Source organism: Cucurbita pepo, chromosome 18 (assembly GCF_057944985.1).
Source record: "Cucurbita pepo subsp. pepo isolate OVF chromosome 18, ASM5794498v1, whole genome shotgun sequence".
Lineage (NCBI taxonomy): Eukaryota > Viridiplantae > Streptophyta > Magnoliopsida > Cucurbitales > Cucurbitaceae > Cucurbita > Cucurbita pepo.
This window is the reverse complement of record NC_141815.1, coordinates 4,987,184-5,010,957: the sequence shown is the minus strand read 5'-3', so window position 1 is coordinate 5,010,957 and position 23,774 is coordinate 4,987,184. Positions and strand designations below refer to the sequence as shown.

The 23,774-nt window shown below is 39.7% G+C and overlaps 1 long non-coding RNA gene across 2 annotated transcripts; it reads left to right on the top strand.

Moving 5' to 3' along the window:
- Nucleotides 1-17,510: 17,510 nt before the first annotated feature.
- Nucleotides 17,511-19,800, top strand: LOC147787218 (uncharacterized). Of its 2 annotated transcripts, XR_015413828.1 has the most exons (5): nt 17,511-17,723; nt 17,803-17,873; nt 18,076-18,411; nt 18,497-18,574; nt 19,568-19,800. It is a non-coding gene; the product is annotated as an uncharacterized LOC147787218 (long non-coding RNA). The 2 variants fall into 2 exon arrangements; XR_015413827.1 differs by having other exon boundaries at nt 18,497-19,800.
- The last annotated feature ends 3,974 nt before the right edge of the window (nt 19,801-23,774 follow it).

The window sequence follows — 23,774 nt, the reverse complement described above, 5'->3', positions numbered from 1 at the left end:
GTTACACATATCTCCCCCTAGAACTCATTCTTGACTAAAATTTAAAGTTCAATTCAATCGATTTGCTTCAAGTGCATGAGCAAGTTATAATTTATTTAAAAAATATTTGTTTGTAAATAAGAAACGAGCTCTGTGGATTTCAAAGGACGGAATCGAACTTTAATTAAAGATATATTCGTGACAACGCTTAAGCTAGCCAAGTAAGTGACCTTACTATCGGCATGGTTATATTTTGATGTTGATACGTGCCCTGTGGTTCGGCACGTGTCATATATATTGATATGTGTGAATCGTATGTGGATTGATATGCTTCCTATATGTTATGTTATGTTATAATATGTGAATTGTATGATAATAGTTACTGTATGATGTGTTCAAGGATATGTTTGAGATAGGATACAAGAAGGATGCACAAAACGAAATGTAACGATAGGAGTAAAATACGTTCACGAAACGTTAAGGTTAGGTTACATACCGGAGTGATATGGATAAGAGAGATTGATGGAAGAATACGGTTAGGTTACGGGTAGAAATGGATAGGTTTGTGATAGATTGGTAGAATGATAGCGTTAGGTTAAGTTCTTGTGATGATATGACTAAGGTACGTTCACGTAATGATATGTCTGTGATAGGTATAAGAACGTTAAGGCTATGATAAGTTAGAGAATGATATGACTATGAAGTGTTTACGTTATTACTTGTTTATGATATAATACATTGTGATGCAATATGTCATAGTATGATGTGTATATGGTGAAATGTTATGTTGAAAGCATAGAACGTTATGTTAGGTCTCTTAAATTGTGTGTATACAGCATGATATGAATGACATGAAATTACGATAAATGACATGAAATTACGATAAATGACATGAAATATAACCTCGTTAGAATTATGTATGATTTGAGAACGGAAGAATGAGAAACGATATGATATGAATGATGAACGATATCTAAAATGATATGAAAAATGATATGATATGTACTTAATGCTAGCGGGGTTGTATTAAAGGATAATGAAATTGTAGAAGTAGTGGGGACCTCATGCATTATGTGTGTTCATGCATCTGGGGGGATACCCCTATCCCATCACGAGGGTACGAACGCGTACATCCAATGGTAGGACAATGATCGTTATGCTTTGCATAGCGTTGTCGTGACGGTTACTAGTTCTAACGGGTCCCGGCATAAGGAGCTCCCAGAGTATGCCCACCGGATAAGGAAAGTGGCCCAGCGGTGTGCGAACTAGCTGGTGAGCCCATACTCGCACGTATGGGCTGTGTGTAGAGTATATGGTACACATCGAAGATTACCCGTTAGGATAGCACTGTAGGGAAAACACAATGAAACGAAACGAAAGCTAGGTCCCATCATTTCATTGCATGTGATTGTTGCATTTAACCCCAATAGTGGAGTCACTTACTGAGTATTTCTTTAAATACTCAAGCCATGTGCTACTACATTTTTCAGGTTAGGGCAAGGCATTCCTGTACGCCTGACGACGGCATCACAACTCGAGATCATAGCACATGCATAGGATAGTGGTATTTATTTTCTTAGACTTAGGCTAGAATAGGATGTTTTAAACTTAACGCTTATTTATTTTATTTCGGGTCTTTTGTTGTGTCATTTTAAAGATGTTTTCGAAACACGTAAGTCCATGGCTGTATTTTAAGTTAAAGGTTATGTTTTATGGAATATAAATGAAATCTTCCGCATTCAATGTTCATGGTACGCATACAATAGCGACCTTAAATTAAGTAGAAAATTTTGGATCGTTACACGTACTATTCATTATGATCAGATCATAGTGTCTTGATAGATTTACCAAAATGGATTTAACTTTAGTCTCATTTTTCTTTAACTTTTCAAAAAAAAAAAAAAAAAATAGAGTAAGTTACATTTGATAAGGATACTTATATATTGAATAATCATGAATCTGATTGATAAAATATTAACAATATTCTTTGACTTATGCAACTTTTGCATTGCATAAGCCCAAAACGTTCTTTGGTCTTGCAGCCTTATTCAATAAAAGCCCAATGATTATCCTGCATGAAAAGTGAGATCTATAGACGTGTAAAGTAATTAACTCCAACGTTTACAGAATTAACTTTTATTAGTCTTTTCATTGTATTCAATTTGACATTAATCAAATTAACTGGCAAAGACAAGTATCATCTTTTGGAGAAAACAATGTCTTTTTATTCTTGATTCTCTAATCATGAATATCTCAATGTTTCGTAGCATAACACATACTAATTGTACTTAATTTGAGCCGAACATATTTTCAAATACTTTTGAAAATATAAACAAATATTTCAAAGTAATTCATACTATATTAACTAAAGTTTGAGAAATTGAATTTCTCTCATGGTTATTAAAAACACCATATTCAGCATTTAGTAACAATTTTTACTTAACGACATCTCAATGTCTTCCACTACACCCACTGATATTAATTTCCTAATGTCAACTAGTAGAATCTAGTCTATCTCATCAAGTATTTTTCAAGAATTACATATAAATGGAATGAACAACAAATCTTGATAGTAGATCTTATATAAACTATCCAGTGTCACTTAGTCTCCACCAAAAATCTAGTAAATCAAATTTGCTATCATTTAGATTTTTCTTTCCACAGAGTAATTTCGAAAATTTCTCTCTCGAGGCTGATTAGGAACTATTTCCTATCATAGCTTTTTAGTCATAAGATTTTTCTTTAATTTTTGTAATACTTAATTTCGAGATCATTTAGATAACTATCTAAATTTAGCTTTTATTGACTTAAACATCTCACGTGTTTTTGTCATTTTCTTATCTTCTAGTCATGACATCCAACATGTCAACTAGAAGACATGAACAAAGCTTTCTCATCACCTTTGATTCACCAATCATATGCTCATCGAATAATTCGATTCACATTAACAATAGGTCTTGAGAACATTTCTCAATAAAGACAACAAAAAAAAAAATATATTACCATCATATAGTGCTAATATTATTTTTTAGAAGTATTAAAATTTTCACAATCTCACATATGAGTAATGAAAATTAAACATATGAGTAATGAAAATTAAACAATAGAGAGAATTTAAACATAATATTTGAAATATATAAAATATTATTTAATTACAAACAATCAACTATCCATTCAATTTCAACATAGAAAACAAACAATTTTATAAAATGAACTCTATAAACCATTTCTAATGCAATGGTACTTTAGTGATTTAGAACAAGTACTACCCTAGGGTAGGTCAAGTGTTCCTTCAGTAAACTAAGACAATCTAAACCAAACATTATACCAGAATAACTCTTATTCTTATAATATTTACTTACCATTAGTTCGATCAAGAACATCATTAACAATCTTAATGATCTCTTCGTAAATGTTACCCACCATTTTAGATCTTGTAATTTTATCCCAACAAGTGCCGCCGTAGGGTAGGTCAAGTATTGAAAATAAAATTACAATCTTATCCTTTCGAAGAGTTCACTCTGATATTGACCCATGCAAACACCTTCCGTAGGGGGACGGTCCAAAAGTCGCCACGAGTTCCCGCATGGATCTCACGTTATGAACCAATGATGGAGACCATAGGAAATGTTGACACATTTCCTTCTCCCATTTACTATAAATACTTTCTCAAGATATTCACCTTGGTGTTGACTCATGCAAACACCTTTCGTAGGGGGACGGTCCAAATGCCGCCACGAGGCCCCGCATGAATCTCACGGTGGGAATCAATAATAGAGAATGTAGGATATCTTGACATGTGTCCTTAATATCTTGATATCTTGACAAACGTCCTTCTCCCACTAAGTATTTTGAGAGAGTTTTCTATTAATCAGAAAAATAGGCTAATCTCATTTATCTAAGTTTCCAATCTACCCTTTCATAACCCTTATGTTGGTTGGATTGTTTTAATGTGAATTACCAAGTTTTTAAACTATTAAAAACTAATCACATTACGAGCCTACTTAATGAAATTAAATAAAATTTGACTAATTCAACTCCCAGGCTTAGTTCTCATGTAACGACCCAAATATTTTTCCTATTTAATCTAAGGTCATTACTCTACCTTGAAATGCAGAATATACATTAATTGGGCCCTATTCATAAATGCGACTCATTCTCGCCTTTTATTACCTCGTGAAAAAGAAAACAATTAAAAGGAAAAAGAACAGAACATTTTTCGGGCTATTACATTACCTACCCCTAAAAAGAACTTTCGTCCTCAAAGTCTCGAACTCGTGGATCAACTCGGGATATTTTTTCTTTATTTCCTCCTCTCGTTCCCACGTAGCTTCCTCGACTTGGTGGTTACGCCACAATACCTTAACGAAACCTATACTCCTATTACGTAAGGCTTTCACTCCTCGGGCTAGAATTTTAATCGGTTTCTCCTGGTAACTTAAATTTTCCTCGATTTCGAGAGGTTTGTAGTCTATTACGTGTGTCGGGTCTGCAATATATTTCCTTAACATGGACACATGAAATACATCGTGTACGCTTGAAAGTGAAGGTGGTAAAGCTAGTCTGTAAGCTACCGAACCTACTCTTTCTAAAATTTCGAACGGTCTAATGAATCGGGGGCTGAGCTGCCCCTTGCATCCCAATCTTAGAATACCTTTCATGGGAGCTACTTTTAGGAACACTGGGTCCCCTCTTCGAACTCTAAATTCCTACGCCTAACGTCGGCGTCGCTCTTTTGCCTACTCTGTGCGATACACATTCTTACTCTAATTTTCTGTATTGCCTCGCTGGTGACGCGGACCAGCTCGAGTCCTACCAGTTCTCGTTCTTCTACTTCGTCCCAGCACAATGGGGATCTACATCATTTTCCATACAACGCTTCAAAGGGTGTCATCCCGATTGTTGCTTGGAAGCTGTTATTGTAAGAGAATTCCATTAAGTGCAGTTTGGTGTCCCAACTCCCTGTGAAATCCATAACGCATGCCCGAAGCATGTCTTCCAGAATTTGGTTTAATCGTTTCGTTTGGCCATTCGTTTGTGGGTGGAAGGCGGTGTTAAAGTCGAGGCGGGTACCCATTGCTTTTTGGAGTCTGCGCCAAAAGGCTGATGTAAAACACGGGTCCCGATCCGACGCAATTGACACCGGTACTCCATGCAACCTCACAATTTCTTTAACATACAGTTGGGCCCAATTGTCTACTGTATATGTTGCCTTACCCGGTAGGAAGCGAGCCGACTTTGTCAGACGATCCACGACCACCCAGATTACCGTATAGCCCTTTAATGTTTTGGGTAGGACTACTATGAAATCCATGACAATGTTTTCCCATTTCCATTCCGGTATACTTAGAGGTTGTAGTAGCTCGGCGGTTTTCTGCCTAGGGGCTTTTACTTGTTGGCACACCAGACACTTACGTACTCCGCGATATCCTTTTTCATATTTCGCCACCAGAAATGTTGTTTCAAGTCTTGATACATCTCTTGTTCCACCTGAATGTATCGAGAAGGTTGAGTTGTGTGCCTCAGTTATGATTTCATTCTTTATTTCGCTCATGGGTGGAACACATAAACGCCCTTGGCATAATAATCCGTCATCTGTTGACTTAGAAAATCCGTCCACTGGGCCTACTTCCAATTGGTCTAGGATTTTACATAGGCTTGGATCCCCACGTTGTGAGTCTATGATTCTTTATCTGAGCGTGGGGCGCACTGTCAGTCGGGCTATTTGGGCTGCAACTTCTTTGGTTACTACCGCTATATCAGCTCGTTCGAAATCAGTTCGCACTCGTGGCTCCCTAGTGATAAAGGCCGACGAGTGTACTACTTTTCGACTCAGTGCATCAGCGACTATGTTTGCTTTTCCAGGGTGGTACTGGATGTCTATGTCATAATCTTTTACCAACTCTAACCATCTACGTTACCTCATGTTCAATTCTTTTTGTGTGAACAAATATTTTAGGCTTTTGTGGTCCGTGTAGATCTGGGTCTTTTCGTCATACAGGTAGTGTCGCCAAATTTTTAACGCGAACACTACTACTGCCAGCTCCAAATCATGTGTAGGATAGTTTTTCTCGTAATCCTTTAGTTGGCGTGACGCATACGCAATCACCTTGCCATGTTGCATCAGTACACAACCTAATCCCTTTCTGAATGTGTCACTGTAAATCACATATCCCACAGAACTCTCTTGAACTGTGAGCACTGGGGCGGATACTAGTCTTTGTTTTGGCTCTTGAAAGCTGGCCTCACAAGTATCGTCCCAAAGAAAAGGTATACCTTTTTTTTGTCAATTGGGTGAGAGGCGTGGCTATTCTAGCGAAGTCCTGGACAAACCTTCGATAGTAGCCCGCCAATCCCAAGAAACTTCGTATCTCGGTGACCGTTGTTGGGCGTTTCCATTTCGTGACTGCTTCTATCTTATTGGGATCTAAGAAGATTCCGTCTTTAGACACTACGTGCCCCAGAAACGAAACCTGTCGTAGCCAAAATTCACACTTGGTGAATTTGGCATATAGCTTGTTCTCCATTAGGATGGTTAGGGCTTTGCGAAGGTGCTCTTGGTGTTCTAGGTATGTTTTCGAGTATATCAGGATATCGTCTATGAACACGATCACAAACGAGTCTAAGCACTCCTTAAATACTCGATTCATTAGTTCCATAAATACCGCTGGGGCATTGGTGAGACCAAAGGACATCATCAAAAACTCATAGTGGCCATATCTGGTTTGAAAGGCTGTTTTCGGTATGTCTTCATTTTTAATCTTAATTTGATGGTATCCTGATCGAAGATCTATTTTAGAAAACACTGTCGCCCCACGTAGTTGGTCAAATAGGTCCTGAATACAGGGTAACGGGTATTTGTTCTTTACCGTCCTCTTGTTTAATTTCTTATAATCAATGCATAAACGCATTGAGCCGTCTTTCTTTTTAACAAACAACACTGGCGCACCCCAAGGGGACACACTAGGTCGAATGAAGCCCTTATCTAGCAGGTCTTGCAGTTGTGTTTTAAGTTCTTTCAGTTCTGCTGGTGCCATGCGGTACGGGGCCTTTGTTGGATTTCGATAATCAGCCAGGGAAATCCCTTCTTATCGGTGAGAGGAAATCTTCAACAAGAGGCTGTTGGAAGAAAAAATAAAATGCGTAAAAATAACAAAGAGAGAGAAGCTGAAATTTTGACTGCGCTTAAAATCAGGTTATTTAATATTCTAAACAGATTTCCTATTTAAATATAAATTATCCTAAAAATTCCTGGAGAGTGGCCAACTAAATCTGTGCCACTCCCTACAAAATTGCCATCTAAAAGTTTGGTGATCCATTCGACGTGTTTGTCAAATGGTCAAACGGAGTTATTCTGAAATCGTGTGAATCTAAATAAGGAAAAATGAAGAACTCAGGTTTTATCTAACAATCTCCTCCTAAAACCTGTGGTATATCTACCTTATTTTGTTTGAACTCCGATTTGAGCCCTATGGCTCGGTGTCCCTGGCGGCATGTCCTCTAGACTCCACGTCTTGTTCGGCCGCCTCTTCTTCGAGTTGGCGCGCCGTCAGTCAAGGTGGTTCACCTCTTCCTAATAGGTCTTCCATCTTCCGGTACCTGGCCGAGAGGTTGACTGGTTGTTTGGTGTCCCTGGCGGCATGTCCTCCAGACTCCACGTCTTATTCTATCGCCTCTTCTTCGAGTTGGCGCGTCGCTAGTCCAGGTGATTCACCTCTTCCTAATAGGTCTTCCATCTTCCGGTACCTGGGCGAGAGGTTGACTGGTTGCTCTATCTCCAGCTTTAGGATGTAAAGGCGGTTTGCCGTGCACCGAACTTGCGCGAGCAACCGTCGTCGATCATCGCGGATCCTAAGTAGCCTGCGCTTGATGGAAATGTGGCAGCCGGCCTTATCGAGTTGATCCAGGCTCACAATATTAGCCTTGAGTCTCTGGATGAAGTAGACGCCGATCAGCTTGTGATGATTGCCTCCCTTGCCGACGAAAAGGATGGTGCCGTGCCCTTCGATCTCGATGACGGAGCCGTCGCCGAATTTCACCGTCCCTCGAATCCCCGAGTCAAGCTCGAAGAACGCAGACTTAGCCCCGGTCATATGGTTTGTTGCCCCCGTGTCGAGGACCCATCGCTGGTGCTCTTGCTGCTCACCTCTTTCACTGATTTGAGCTAACATTCGCTCCTCCTTCAGTTGAATTTGCTCCCCAGCCGGTGCCTTTGTTATGCACAATTGGAACTCTTCCTCGGGTTCGACGCTCACCGGAGCAGTTATGCCGTCGTCGATTACCTCTGTGGATTTTGGGAGCTCTTCCTCGGATTCGACGCTCACCGGAGCAGTTATGCCGTCGTCGATTACCTCTGTGGATTTTGGGAGCTCTTCTTCAGATTCGAGGTCAAGTAGGACTGATGCAGTCACCATGAAAAGGGTCGGCTCATCCTCCTCGGATTGAGCCACATGGGCCTTCTCGGGCGTCTCCTTGTTCCTGAGCTTGCTCCAGTAATTCTTGCTCAGGTGACCTCTCTTCCCACAGTACGAGCACTGGATTGGCCCGTCATCAGTCGACTCCTCCTTCTTTTGATCCGCCTCTTTCCCGTGCATGTGCCGACAAGATTTCCACGGCTTCTTACCGCCTTTGCGGCTGGAGGGCCCATTGCTCTCGCCGGTGTCGTCACGGAGCTTTAGGCGTGCAAGCCATTCCTCCTCGGATTGGCCCGTCATTAGTCGACTCCTCCTTCTTTTGATCCGCCTCTTTCCCGTGCATGCGCCGCACCGGTGAGATTTCCACGGCTTCTTACCGCCTTTGCGACTGGAGGGCCCATTGCTCTCGCCGGTGTCGTCACGGAGCTTTAGGCGTGCAAGCCATTCCTCCTCAATGAGGAGTAGACGACCCCTTGTCGACAGCTGAAATGGTATTTTTCTTCCGCTGATCGACGTTACGCAGTCTTCCAGTCAACCTCTTCCACCGTTAGGTCGTTTACGTCAAGAAATGTCTCGATTGAAATCGCGACTTGCTCGAGGTGATCGGGGACGACCTGCAGCATCTTCTTCACGATTTCTGTCTCGCTGATGCTGCCACCGAGTGTGGTGATGCTGTTGGCGAGCCCCGTGATCAGCATTGAAAAATCATCGACGGATTCGCCGTCCTTAAAGCGGATCTCCGAGAGCTGCGGTTAAAGCGGATCTCCGAGAGCTCCTTCCGCAGCTGCTCGATGTTGGATTCCCGCACTCGCTGTACACCGACCCGACGGAATTTGATTGCTCCCAGGCCGATTGCGCGGTGCGCTTGGTAGAGAGAGATGCCAGCATCTCTAGGGGCACAGATCGTAAATATGGCGGGCGAACGCCAACAGCCGATCATCTCGATACTCAATCGTTTCTCCTTCCTCAGGATCGACAGCGTGCCATACCGATTGCGCGGTGCACTTGGTAGAGAGAGATGCTAGCATCTTTAGGGGCACAGATCGTAAATATGGCGGCGACGCCAGCAGCCGATCCTCCCGATACTCAATCGTTTCTCCTTCCTCTGGCTCGACAGCGTGCCATAACCCTTGCGCCTGTAGGTTGACGCGCATCAACAAGGTCCACTCGTTATAGTTGGACCTTGTCAATATCGAATACTGAACGACGACGGTCGTTGTCTCCCTGATCACTCGCTCAACGATACCTCGACGCCCGTCATCACGGCGTCGGCCTCTTCGTGGTGGTGATGGAGATACCGGCACTTAGTGGCGGCGTGGAGGAGTGAGCGAGCCTGCTCGGGATGGACCCCCACTTGAGCTATTCAACTTGATTATTGATAGGATGGCTCCTCCGCAATGATATACACCGATGGCTTCAACTTGGCTCTGACACCACTTGTTGGATTTCGATAATCAGCCAGGTAAATCCCTTCTTATCGGTAAGAGGAAATCTTCGACAAGAGGTTGTTGGAAGAAAAAATAAAATGCGTAAAAATAACAAAGTGAGAAGCTGAAATTTTGACTGCGCTTAAAATCAGGTTATTTAATATTCTAAACAGATTTCCTATTTAAATATAAATCATCCTAAAAATGCCTGTAGAGTGGCCAACTAAATCTGTGCCACTCCCTACAAACTTGCCATTTAAAAGTTTGGTGATCCATTCGACGTGTTTGTCAAATGGTCAAACGGAGTTATTCTGAAATCGTGTGAATCTAAATAAGGAAAAATGAAAAACTCAGGTTTTATCTAGCAGCCTTAGAGATGGGTCCCATTCCTGGTTCCAGATCTATTCCAAAGTCTACCTCTCGCGATGGGGGAATTCCCAGGATGTCCTCCACGAAGACATCCATAAATTCGTTTACTATGGGTACTGTATCTATGGGTTTTTCCTTTCCTTTTGTATTTACTGCACAGGCTAGAAATGCCCACCCCCCTTGTTGGATCAGGCGTCTAGCTTTCATCATCGATATTATTTTTGGGGTGGTACCTGTGGAGGTTCCTTTAAACTTAAAGGTAAGTCCGTTGGGAGGTGTGAATATCACCTCCTTCTTATGGCAATCTATGCTAGCAAAGTTTTCGGCTAACCATTCCATTCCTAGTATGACGTCAAAATCCGTCATATCCACTACCTTTAAGTCTACGTGGATGGTTTGTCCAGCTATTACCACTTGTCCGTCCTTTACTCTATTTTTTATAACTAAGTCTACCCTTGCTGGGGTACCGACCGACAATGCATGCATTAAGGGTTCTACTACGAACCCTGCTTGTTTAACAAATTTTAAAGCAATAAAGGAATGGGTAGAACCAGAATAAAACAATGTCAATGCAAAGTGTCCTAGTATAGAAAGCGTACCTGTCACCACGGTGCCAAATGTTCCCGCCTCTTTACTGGTCGTTACATATGCCCTGGTCTGTGGGCGGGTTTGTATGGTGGGCTCTCAGATGACCGGTCCTCTAAGGGGTTCCCTTGGATTTCCCGGGCTCTTTGCAGGGCAAGTTTTGACCACATAACCTGCATGACCACAGATATAACACATACCTGAGCCCGCCAAACATCTCCCAACATGTTGTTTTCCACAGTTACGGCACAGGGGCTTCTCCATTGCTAGGTATCGGCCTATTGGGGGTGGAGTAGGTGGCCTACTCTGATATCGAGGTCTCTGGGATGGTGGTTGGAATTCTGTGGTATCAACCACGACAGGGCGTTTCCTCCCTGCGACGACCGTTGGCTCCGTTTAATTTTCCTCTGGGGGTTCCTCTAAGGCCTTGGCCGTCCTTAGGGCCTCTTCATAGGTTTTTGGGTTAAAGGCCTCTAACATGCGGCAGGTTTTCGGATTCAATCCTAACACAAATTTTTCTGTCTGTTTCTCTTCAGTGTCAGCTAAAGACGGTGCAAACCTTCTCAATCTCATGAAGTCTTGGTCGTACTAATCCACCATGCGATCACCTTGGGTTAAGTGGTTAAACTCTTACTGTTTCTTTATATGGGTTTCCTTTGGATAATAGTATTTTAGAAAGGCTTCCTTAAAGGTCTCCCACGTTGTAATTCCCCCGCCCAGGTTGATGCTCTGTTTATCATCCGACCGCCACACTTCTGCATCTTTTTGTAACACGTATGTCGCACATGCCACCTTATGTTCATCAGGGCATCTCATTGATTCAAAGGTCGTTTCCATGTTTGCAATTCACATCTGAGCCGCTGTGGGATCTTCCTTTGAACCGACAAAAGGACGGGGTTATACCGCCTGAAATCCTTTAACCAACTCGCACCCCTATCCAGGTGCGGGTTGTTCACCAGTTGGATAGCTACCGCATCCACCGGTTGCGGGGCCGCCGCGTTGGCTAGTTGCGTGGCCATTGTCGCGACTTGTTGCGTAGCCAACAACGTGGCCTGTTGTGTGTCTAGCATGGTTTGCATAGTTTTTTTGGAGGGATTCCAACAGTAACTTTTTGGCAGGGTCTAACCTGGCCTGTGGTGCAGCTTGAGGAGGCGGTGCATACTCAGGAGGGGGTAGAGCTTGTGGGGGAGGTGCATATTCAAGAGGTTGTACGGTTTGTGGGAGACGTGCATATTCAGGAGGTGGTACGGTTTGTGGGGAGGTGCGTATTCAGGAGGTGGTACAAACGCATATGGGCCGGTAGTCGACCACTCTTGGGAAGAACTTCTATCGGCGTCTCCTCTTCCTCCTCTCCTAATGGGAGGTCGTCCTCTCCCTCTCCTACCTCTTCTACGTCCTCTGTGCGGCATAGTTCTAGAAACCAAGAAAAGGATTCTAGCTAAGTTTATGATTTACAACATTCCCTACATCCTACCATATAATTCATATGTACAAAAAAACATACATATCATAACGTAAAGACATGCATTACATCAGATCACATCAACACCAGATAACATCAACACCTTTTCATACAGTATCATGTCATGCATCATTTAAAGCCAACCACGTTAAATATATCACAAAGCTCATACATCCCTCATTCTACATAAGGTGTACCTGGCAACGATGGGGCATTGGAAATTGGACCGTGGAACATGCCAAGCCTACTCTGTAGGCTAGTCAACAAGATTTATAACCTAAAGCTTTGGTACCAACTATAACGACCCTAATATTTTTCCTATTTAATATAAGGTCATTACTATACCTTGAAATGTGGAATATATATTAATTGGACCCTATTCATAAATGTGACTCACTCTCGCCTTTTACTACCCCGTGAAAAAGAAAATGGTTACAAGGAGAAAGAACAGAACATTATTGAAAATGAAGAAAAAACAACAAATGCCAATACAGAACATTTTGACTTTCTTCATTCTAATTCAACAATTAATTTGAATAATTAATTTCAAATTAAAGTAACATTAAATGACTAATTAAACTATTTAATTAATATTTAATATTAATTCAAATGCCAATCCCAATCAATTCCGACACATAATTGATTAAGATATTTAAATCTTATTTAAATATCTCAGATTCTCTCCTTTTGTTTAATTTGTAAATAAAACAAAAATGCGGTTAAATATATCGTATATATGTAGTGCATATTCCCTAATTTGAATTCGAACAATTCAAACTCACTCGTCACACTGTTCTATGGTTTAGTCTGATATGAGCTAGCAGAGGGACCTAATGGACCTATAGATCATGGGCTCCAACGATCCAAGATTAACCGGCTAAACTCATTAACCTTGTTAACCAACATTCGTTAACTACTAGGACACTCCACTATAGCCTAGTAGTTGCACTCCCCTCACTATAGATATATTTCTGTCCATTTGATATAACCATGATTAGTAAGTCGATCCTTCACAGGTTATTCGTAACTAGAGCTGGGTCAATTTACCGTTTTACCCCTAAAGTTACTTCTTGTTCCTTATGTCTCACTGATCCTCTAATGAACAATTGGTTTGTGGTCCAACCAGTAAACCGAATCCCTCTCAGACCAATGAGAGGGTGGGGCCCCTTGTTCAAGACCTGGAGTCAGTGCTTAAGGGAACTACCTCTCTTCTATCCCTAAAAGTGGGTAGGAGTGAATTCCATCTATCACCCCACGTCCCCAGCCATTCACCCAGTCTTACCCCTGAAATGGGAGGCCTATTAAGTCGGCGAACTAGAGCCACTCTCACCCATGCAAATCTAAGGATAATTCCGAATAAACAGGAGTTCATGGTTAGCTCAGGATTAAAACCGAGTTACCTAGGTTATCGAATGAAAAGAAAATCAGTCTCAATAGTAAACGACATTATAAAGTGAGAGTGGTTTTCTTCATGGTCCGATCTTTGGCCCCACTCACATGTCTCCACATGTACAATTTAGTGATCACATTGTTTATATCATATACAAAAGTGGGCCGCATCCATAGTGTCCCCAGAATAAGGTACTCAGCCTTATCCTTATACTATAGATTATTTTGACTATATACTTGAACTTGATCCACTCTTATGTCTCTACATATAGTTCAAGTAATCATACTATAGCCAGAGTGTTCTTAGTTTATTGGATTCAGATTAATGATCGTAAAGTTCACTTTATTCAATAACAATCTTTACTGAATAAACAACAATAATAACTTTATTGAAAATAGAATATCTTTTTTGTTTACAAACTATGAGTTTTAGGACATAAAACTCAACAAACCTAACCGTATTCTTTCATCAATCTCTTCTACCCATAGCACTCCGGTATGTAACCTAACTCTAACGTTTCATGAACGTATCTTACTCCTATCGTTACATTTCTTTTTGTGCATCCTTCTAGTACCCTATCTCAAACATATCCTTGAGCACATCGTACCATAATTATTATCATACAAACCACATATTATAACATAACATAACATATAGGAAGCATATCGATCCACAGACAATTCACACATATCAATATATATGACACGTGCAGAACCACAGGGCACGTGTCAACATCAAATATAACCATGCCGATAGTAAGGTCACTTACCTGGCTCGCTTAAGTCATTGTCACAAATATATCTTTAATGAAAGTTCGATTCCGTCCTTTGAAATCCGAGTCAACCTATATGAGCTCATGATCTCAGTTTCAAGTTTGAACTCTATAAAATTATTTCCCTAATTTACATTGGCCATCTTAAAATTCTGATCTTTCCTGTTAGACAAAATTAAAGAAGCTTACTGCCCTCTGATAAAAATTCTGATCTTTCCTGTTAGACAAAATTTAAAGGAGCTAAAGGAGCTGGCTACCCTCTGATATTGTTAAATACTGTTTAACAAATCTTTCTCAATCTCCCTTCCTCTCTCTCTCTCATTTTTTTTTTCATTATGTAAATAGGTTTTTCAATGGTGTAAACAGATATTACTGGCCAATTTTGAGTACAGCTACCATCTTTTAGTTTAAAGATCTGCCACCTAAAATTTTATTGAATAAAAAATCTAATAATTCTATATGGGATCTGATTATTACAAACGGTAATAACCATAACTCTAAAAAAAGGAAATCTGATCTAGGATTTTAAAGAAAAAGGAAATCTGAGTTTACCGTAATCTGCAATCTGTTGAAAGCCATTTTACTTCTCTTTTTTTGGTAAGATGGGTTGAAGAGAGATAATTGTGGGAAGAGATGAGAGGCCATGTTTTTTTTTTCTTTTTTTTTTTTTTTTTTTTGCAGTTCACGTTAAGATGGGTCGAAGAGAGATAATCATGGGAAGAGATGAGAGGCTAGTGGAGAGAGGTGGGGAAAGATTTTTTTTTTTATTTTAATTTTAATTAATTAACTTATTTTTTATTATTATTATTTTTTTAACTATTTTTTTTTTCTATTTGTTTATTTCTTTATTTATTTTTTGGTATTACATTATATCCCTCTAAAAGAAACTTTTATCCCCAAAAGTGCTTTAATCTTGGAATAACTCGAGTCCCTGTTCTAAGAGTTCTTTATCAAGTTTTCAAGTACCACTAAGTAAAAATTCTTAACAAGTATACCCTAATCTGTATGAGTCATAAACATTTATTTGCATGTATAAAACTTTCATAAGCCTATCACTTTGTATTCATAAAATCTTTGATTCGTTATAAGGTTTTTGTTAGATAGTTAGGTATTTTAAATCTTAATTCATACTCCAAAAGGGTTTTTTGGTCATTTACCCCCAAATCTTGGTTTAATTCTTCAACATATTCCAATGGCCTTGTAACTTTGTGTAATCCCTTTACACTATGTCATAAGGCTCCTCATCAAATTTCATGTCATTTAGAGGTCACTTTGGTCATAAACTAGTGGTAGGTAATTATAGGGTATTTTAGTCATTTTACACCTACATCTGGTTTAGCCCGTTATCATAACCTAATGGTCAACAAATTTCGTACATAACTTTATCATGCCATATTGAGTCTTCTTCTAAAATTTCATGGACAGCCTAATTCATCTTTGGTTTGTGGCTCAGGCAGTTCATTGAAATAAATGTTCGCATATACAATAAGGTTGGCAAACTTACTCAATCTGAATAGTTTCTCATTTTTTTTTTTTTTCAATCTAAAAATTTAGTTTCTGCTTTACATTGTTCTCCAAATCAAATTTTCTAAACCTAGCTAAAGGTTCACTCATTGACCTTTCTGTCCATACATTCTCAAAATCTCATTTTTAAATATCCAAAGTGGCATTTTCTTTTGAACCATTTTTTTTCTCCTCTCCCTATCATTAAAGAAATACAAAGAAAAATTTCGGGTTAGAAACATTCTCGAGAATTTCTCTTGAGATTTGAACCCATAGCTGATGGTAGAACTAGGATAGATATTTTCTGTTTCCTACTCACACGCGCTCATATCTTTGCTTCTCGATCTATCTCTAATTTTAATCTTCCTCCCCAATAAAATATTACGGTGCGGGTGTAGACCGAAATTTCGTTACAGTCCAATTCTGGCCGGTAATAGATACCGGGGCTTTGCAATATTTGACTGATCACAATTCTGTATAGTCCATTTACTATAGGAGTTCCCTGAAAATTCATTAGAGGAATGTTTCCAATTAAAATTGTTCGTTCTCTATATTTTTAATAATTAAAAAGACAGAAAGTATTGTTTTCCTTTCCTCATTATTGTTTGTGTCCACTTGATTTGGTTCATCATTAATGTCTATCTTTGTAGATGAATTCCATATACAAATTTGCCTATTTTCCCATACAAAATCAAGAAATTTGTAATACTTCTTTTCTTTTGGCTACCTACCCTAATTCTAGTAAATTTTTGGAGTCAAAATCCTGACATTAAACTAGTTAAGAACTCCACCCTATCGCAATGCAAATAGAATGCACTAGTAAATCACATGGATCTAGGAACGACTTCCTGTATTTGATTTGTGGTCAAGCTAGAGTTTGAGGATTTGGTAACTTTCATAGGACACATTGTCAAATAGGCTTTTCTCTTGGTATACCTTATCTAGTACAGTCCAAATTAATACTCCTATAACCATAACGGAAAGACAACACAACCCTTTCAACGCCTTTGTAATATGAAGAATGGGCTTAACAAAATTCTCTTCTAAGAATTGGTATTATATAAGCATGGTGGATATTCTCAAATGCCATAAAACTTGGGATACTTGAAAATCAAACTTAAAATGGCAGTTTTGAAACTTTTCTATAGTAATACCTTTTAACTAGGTTGACATTGCTAAAAAAAATTGATTGGTAATTTTCTACAACAATTTGTTTATGTTGAGCTTCCTGAGTACATTCGTATACCCTAAGGAGGATTACCACAAAACTTTTAGTTGATTTAGAGACAATGTCCCACTTTAATCCTCGTGTATCCCCCACCCAAGTTCATTTTAAATCATGGTTTCTTAAATTTAAGGTACCTTGACAATCTCATATCATAGTCCGTCTCCATATACCTCTAAAATGTTGACCATGATCGTAATGCCTCATCCAAATTGTGGCTCGACACTTTTAAATCATCTCACAACTTCCATAATTGCGTGTAACGTTTAAAAAAAAGAAAAAAAAAAAGAAAAACGGCCGAGGGGCAAAATGGACATTTTACCCCTCAGCCCATTATAGGGGTCTTGAGCGTCCTCCTCAGAGTTCCTGCAAAAGAAAGAAGAGTGAGAGAGAAAGAATTGAGATAAAGTTTGAGAGAGAAAGAATTGAGAGAAAGTTTGAGAGAGAAAACTGATTTGCCGGAGTTTTCATCGGGGAGTCGCCGACGGAATCCATTCCCTACTAAGACCTACACTCTGGAGCCCTTCTTGGAGTGAAGTAAGAACTCGTGTTGAGATTTCCTCCTCTTTCGTCAAGATTAGAGAGAAAACCCACAAGGTAAGATTTCGAACTATACCTCCCAGATCTGAGATCTTTGTTTAGGAGTAGAGTGTTTAAGTCTTCTACCTCCATCTAGGGAAAATCCGCCGCTGATTTTGGTGAGGAAATCGGACGAAACGTCGAGATCTGAGAACCTTTCCAAGAACGGTAAGGATGTTACCAGACTCTTTCTGACGCTCATAACTCACCGTATGACTAAGCAAAAATCAAGAAAGAAATACTAGCACGTAGGTTGATAGATGATCTAAAACGTTGTTGAAGAAACCATTTCTGTTTGGATTAAGAATCGAAAGATAGAAAATGGAGAGTACCTCGGAAAACTAATCGGAAAACTTTGATTCTCTGCTAGGAGGAGGGAGAAGCCGCTGGCGTACCACGTGGCAACCAGCTAGAGGGCCGCATGCGCCAATCGCCTCCGGACACGCATCGAGCGCCCCCTGGGAAAACGCAGCTCCAGCTCTTCTGCGACACGCGTCCCCGACTTCACGACCCGACCTGTGCTCCTCGGCTGACCCGATACCCGCACGGCGAACCGAACCAAGCCGACGACTCGCGGTCCCCCGATTCACTGCTTTCGACCCGAACCCGCGACCCGCAACTGCAGAAATCTTTGGGCACGTGACACTCGCGTGTGGGATCTGCGAGTGGCTGCTCCCCGGCGTGTGGCTGGCGCGTGGAGGCGGGTGTAAGCTGATTTTTGGCCCGATCGACTTCTGTTTTCCCTAGTTTCCTCCTGATTCATATCCTAACTCCATTTTTGTATGAAATAGGACCTAATTGAGGAAAAATCACCCCCTTTCGATACGCCAAGTGTGTGGAAACGCTGCGTAAGGGCACGTAGCATCCAGGTAAGTTACCACACGGAATTTTAGGAAGTAATACTTGTAGGAACCGCTTGGGATGCATGCATGCTAGTTTGAATATCTTAGGGTGTAGCTTTCCGTAATGATCGTAGGAAATAGATTATTGAAAGTAAGATGTATGTTGTGATTTGTTATGAGAGTTACTTGGATACTGCTTATATGCTTTTAGTTCCCGCTTTTTATGCATATGTATATCTTTTTGCTGAATGGAGGATGGGAAATTGCGAACTCTGTGCTCCGGGAGTTGATGGATGTTATCACCCCGTTGAGCTTGTATGATTACTTTGCATGAAATGTGTTTGAGGATTTTGGATAATAGTTATGTACGTACTCAGTTAATTTCATGGCCACCTTTATGAATAAGACTAGAGGTTTATGGTTAGAGTGACAAGCCACCAAGGGATAGACTTAACCTTTCCCTATTAGTTTAATAGACCATCACGGCACATGAAACACCTTTAGAGTACCCTTAGGCTATTTGTGTGTGGATGGTGATATAGCTTCGTGGGGGAATAGCGGGTTCCTGATCAGGACTCGACTGCTCGATAGCCGTTTAGTATGGGAAACGGGATACCCACGTCGTAATTGACCGTTTAGCTAGATGGAATAGGGGAGGTAGTTTTCCCAAATATAGGGGGATTATCATGGGTCTAGGGGGTTGCAGCTCACTTCCTAGGCGAGACCTCAGGTAATCTCATACCCATGCCGAGGTAGCCACTCGCAAGGCACCAGTCCAACACAGGTTAGCATAAAAGGAACTCTATGGGTTTAAATAAAAGGTCTAAGAACCAAAGAAGTCCGAAGGGACAAGTTCCAAGGGGGTAAGCCCTAATGAGGTAAGGCCAGATTCAGTTGTTCTAGAGCCAAAGGAAAGTCCGTGATCGTTTGCTAAGTTTAGGGTGTGATAAGAGCCTACAAGTAGGTGGCTTACTGAGTATAATTTTTATACTCATTCCTGTTATACCTTTTTTTTTTCAGGTACGTGAGGCGTCGAGTCAAGAGAGGGCGCGTCGATCGATGAGGGTTGTCATAGAGGAAGCGTGTCCCGGGGCGTCAATCTAGTATACTGAATAGTACACTTTGTCCCTAATGTTTTTTTTCTTGTTTTTACCTAGGCACTTATGTCCTTTTAATAAAGATACGTTTTTCTTTTGAAATAAATGATTTCCTTGAATTTCTCGTTTATACATTACATGTCATATTTCATGATAGTCACGGCTTAAAGATTATGTATTTCAGGTCGTGACATTGCGGTTGTATTATTATTGTTTTTTTATATATTTTTAAGCCTTATTAAGGTAGGAAAGTTTTCTACATCTGAGTACTAACAAAGCTCATCTTCCATTAACGACACTTATGTCATTCACCAATTAATTTAAGTATACATGTTTTAAACTTTTATGGTCTTTAACTCAACTTTTTTTTACAGGTACTTTAATTTCATCTTTACATACTTCAAAGTTATAAAGTTTTCTTTCAGACACTACAACTTTTAATATCTATAGTATACTATAGGATATTGACATCTATCAAGCTTCTTAGGTCATTTTATTTCATCTAAAACTATTTACTCTTCCGTATACATTGGTACAGTCCTCCCCATCTCTATGGTCATAAGACTGTGTAGTTTATCTATGTTCAACACGTCTAACTAAAACATATGATCTTGCTTAGCAAAATCATTTTCACGCATACGCTAACATTTAGTAGCTTACTAAAATTAAATCTACTCATTCCCAGCAACAATCTCAATAAATCTAAACATCATCAATACAACAATTTACATTCACATTCCAGGTAAGATAAACATAACGTATTCTAAATTAAAATAAATATAGAATTAAGCTAACATGAATGCAGTAAATTATAATACAATCAATAGAGTAAAAGTCCAATTATGAGTTATATTTTATAATGACCAAGCAATAACAACATACACAATCAATGACATTTCATTTTCTTATCTAACGCAAGACATACCTGACGGAGACGGGGCACCGACGGTGGGACCATGGAACATGCCAAGCCTACATCGTAGGCTAGTCTACAAGATCTATAACCTAGGGCTTTGATACCAACTGTAATGACCCGAAATTTTCTACTTAATTTAAGGTCGCTACTGTATACATACCATAAACATTGAATGCGGAAGACTTCATTTACCTTCCATAAAACATAATCTTTGTCTTAAAACATAGCCATGGACTTACGTGTTTCGAAAACATTTTTAAAACGACACAACAAAAGACCCCGAAATAAAATAAATAAGCGTAAGTTTAAAACATCCTATTCTATCCTAAGTCTAAGAAAATAAATACCACTATCCTATGCATGTGCCATGATCTCAAGTTGCGATGCCGTCGTCAGCTGTACAGGAATGCCTTGCCTTAACCTGAAAAATGTAGTAGCACATGGCTTGAGTATTTAAAGAAATACTCAGTAAGTGACCCCACTATTGGGGTTAAATGCAACAATCACATGCAATGAAATGATGGGACTTATCTTTCGTTTCATTTTATTTCTCGTTTCGTCTCGTTTCGTTTCGTTTCGTTTCGTTTTCCCTACGGTGTAATCCTAACAGGTAATCGTGGATGTGTACCATATACTCTACACGCAGCCCATACGTGCGAGTATGGGCTCACCAGCTAGTTCGCACACCGCTGGGCCACTTTCCCTAGCCGGTGGGCATGCTCTAGGGGCCCACCGGGACCCGTTAAAACTAAAACCGTCACGGCAGCGTGTCCTGCCATTTGGATGTACGCGTCCGTACCCTCGTGATGGGATAGGGGTATCCCCCCAAATGCATGATCACACAATATGCATGAGGTCCCACTAGTCCTACAGTCATCATTTAATGAACATAACCCCGTGTCACGTTTTCATGCTTGAATCTCTCTAAAGCTTCGCTTAGTGTTTCATCTTCAAACGGTTGAAATGAAACAATCTCATTTTTTAACCATGCGTTTCTAGTGGGTGAAAAATACTTGATCAAGAATGACTCTGCTAGACTATTCCATGAATCAATTGTTTCCGGTGCTAAAGTATTTAACCATGATTCAGCACAATCCCTCGTAGAACAAGGGAATAAACCTATCCACTCCTTTGAGTTGAAATGAGTTACTAACTCACAAAAATTGACTTTAGACGTAGGAGGGTCTTCTAACAGTAGTCCATGAAATTGTCCAATGTCTTGCAATATTTGGAACATCACGAGTTTTATCTCAAAAGTAATTGCTTGTATTTTTGGTTTGATATTGTACGGAATTAGCTCTTCCACGGCTTGGTGTGCATATGCTCTAATTGCTCTTTCTCTGTCATTTACTTTCTCTTTCATCTGCTAAATGAATAGAATTAATAGTGATTCTCTCTGAATTAGCAATCACTGCTAGATTTTCAAACTCCTGATTCAGTTGGGCTCCAAGGCTTATTTGTTGTATATTTATTCTGTCATTTTCAACCATTGATCCATCAACTTTTGCCTAAAGGTTCTCTTTATTTCGAGATCCAAAATAAATTTTGAACCTGTAGGTAGGTTCATACACTCAATTATGCAGTAAGTTTAGCAAATAAGTTTAGTAGCAGAAAATTTAGCTTACTATGACTTCTCTTTTCCTCGAACTCACTGTAATCTAAAACAAGTAACTAAATTAGGTTCTCCGACAACGGTGCCAAAAACTTGATCGCTCGGTAATGTCTATATACACTGTCACCAGTAGCAAATAATAAGTAAATTATCAATTCCATAGATAACTTTTTTTTTTTTTTTTCTTTTGGTTACTTTTGTCACTGGAAATTAAGTGAGTTTATGGTATCTTTCAAATTGGTGTCAATGATTTTCACCTAATTAAACAAAATTTATGCAAAGTGTTATGGTGTAAAAACCAGGGAGCAACTTGAAAATTAACAATAATGAGGAAAGTTAGGCGGAGAGATATTAAATAGATAAGTTGTTGAACCGTGCCGTGGATTTTAGTTCTTTTTAGTTCACATTGGTTAATCTAGAGGATGATCATGGGTTTATAAGTAAGAAATACATCTACATTGGTACAATGCCTCTTCGAGAAACCAAAAGCAAGTCCATAAGATCTTATACCCGAAGTGGACAATTTCATACCATTGTGGAGGGTTGTGATTTCTAACAGGGCGTAGGAATTCAGACTATGTTGCTTGGAACATGAGAAGTCTTGGGCATAGGTTTTAAACTGCATTGCTTTAAACGTAAAAAGCCTTGGACGCAGGTTTCAAACTACACTTAGAATGTAATAGGCATTGGGCATAGCTTTCTGTATAGCAGACAACACATGAAACCTTGGATGTAGGTTCATACTACGTTGCTTAGAATGCAAGAAATTTTGGACGTAGGTACAGACTATGTTGCTTTGAATAGATGAAGCCTTAAACATAGGTTGTTAGGTTCATGACTCATACCGTAAATCCTAGGGGAGTATCTTAAGGAATTGAAAAAGAACTAAAGAAAGAACCAAGAACAAGACTAAGGTCAAGAGCAAGGATAAAAACTAGAACATGGATCAAGATCAAGTTCTCAACACTAAGAACCTAAAGACTTTAGATCAGAACCAAGATCGAAACCTCATAATACAAGACAAAAATCCTTTGGCTAGATCATGACAACAACTTAGAATTCAAGTACAGAATCTAGAGGCCTAAGTTCTTAGGACAAGAATAAGAAAAAGTCTTAAAATAGTGTGGTACCCTAGAATATAGGGGACATGATTAAAAGTCGATAAGTAGATAAGAAGCTAGTCAAGGATGGGGGCGGACTCTAGAGGGGATGACATAGACAAGCCTCACACTAACCTCTAACCTTCTTTCTATTTTGATGTTTTGTTTTAGCTCTATTTTGCTATAGTGTATGTATATTATGTTTTAAATACTTCTTGTTTTGTTTTGTGAAATTTTTTATTGTCATTCTATGTCCATCGAGTCAACCCCAATAGCAATCCATGCTTCAAGCAAGCTAAATAATCAGATTGTGACTCGATTCAGTTAAGTACTTTCATCGAAGTTGAAGAGTATTAATAACAATGCAAAAAAGTTAATTTGATTCTATTCTTGATCTGATCCTTCTTGAACTCCGGTAAAGACCCTTTATTCAGAAATTGACGCTTTACCCTATTTTTAGGGCCATTTTCCCGGTATTTAGGGTGAGAGGTAATTAGAAAGT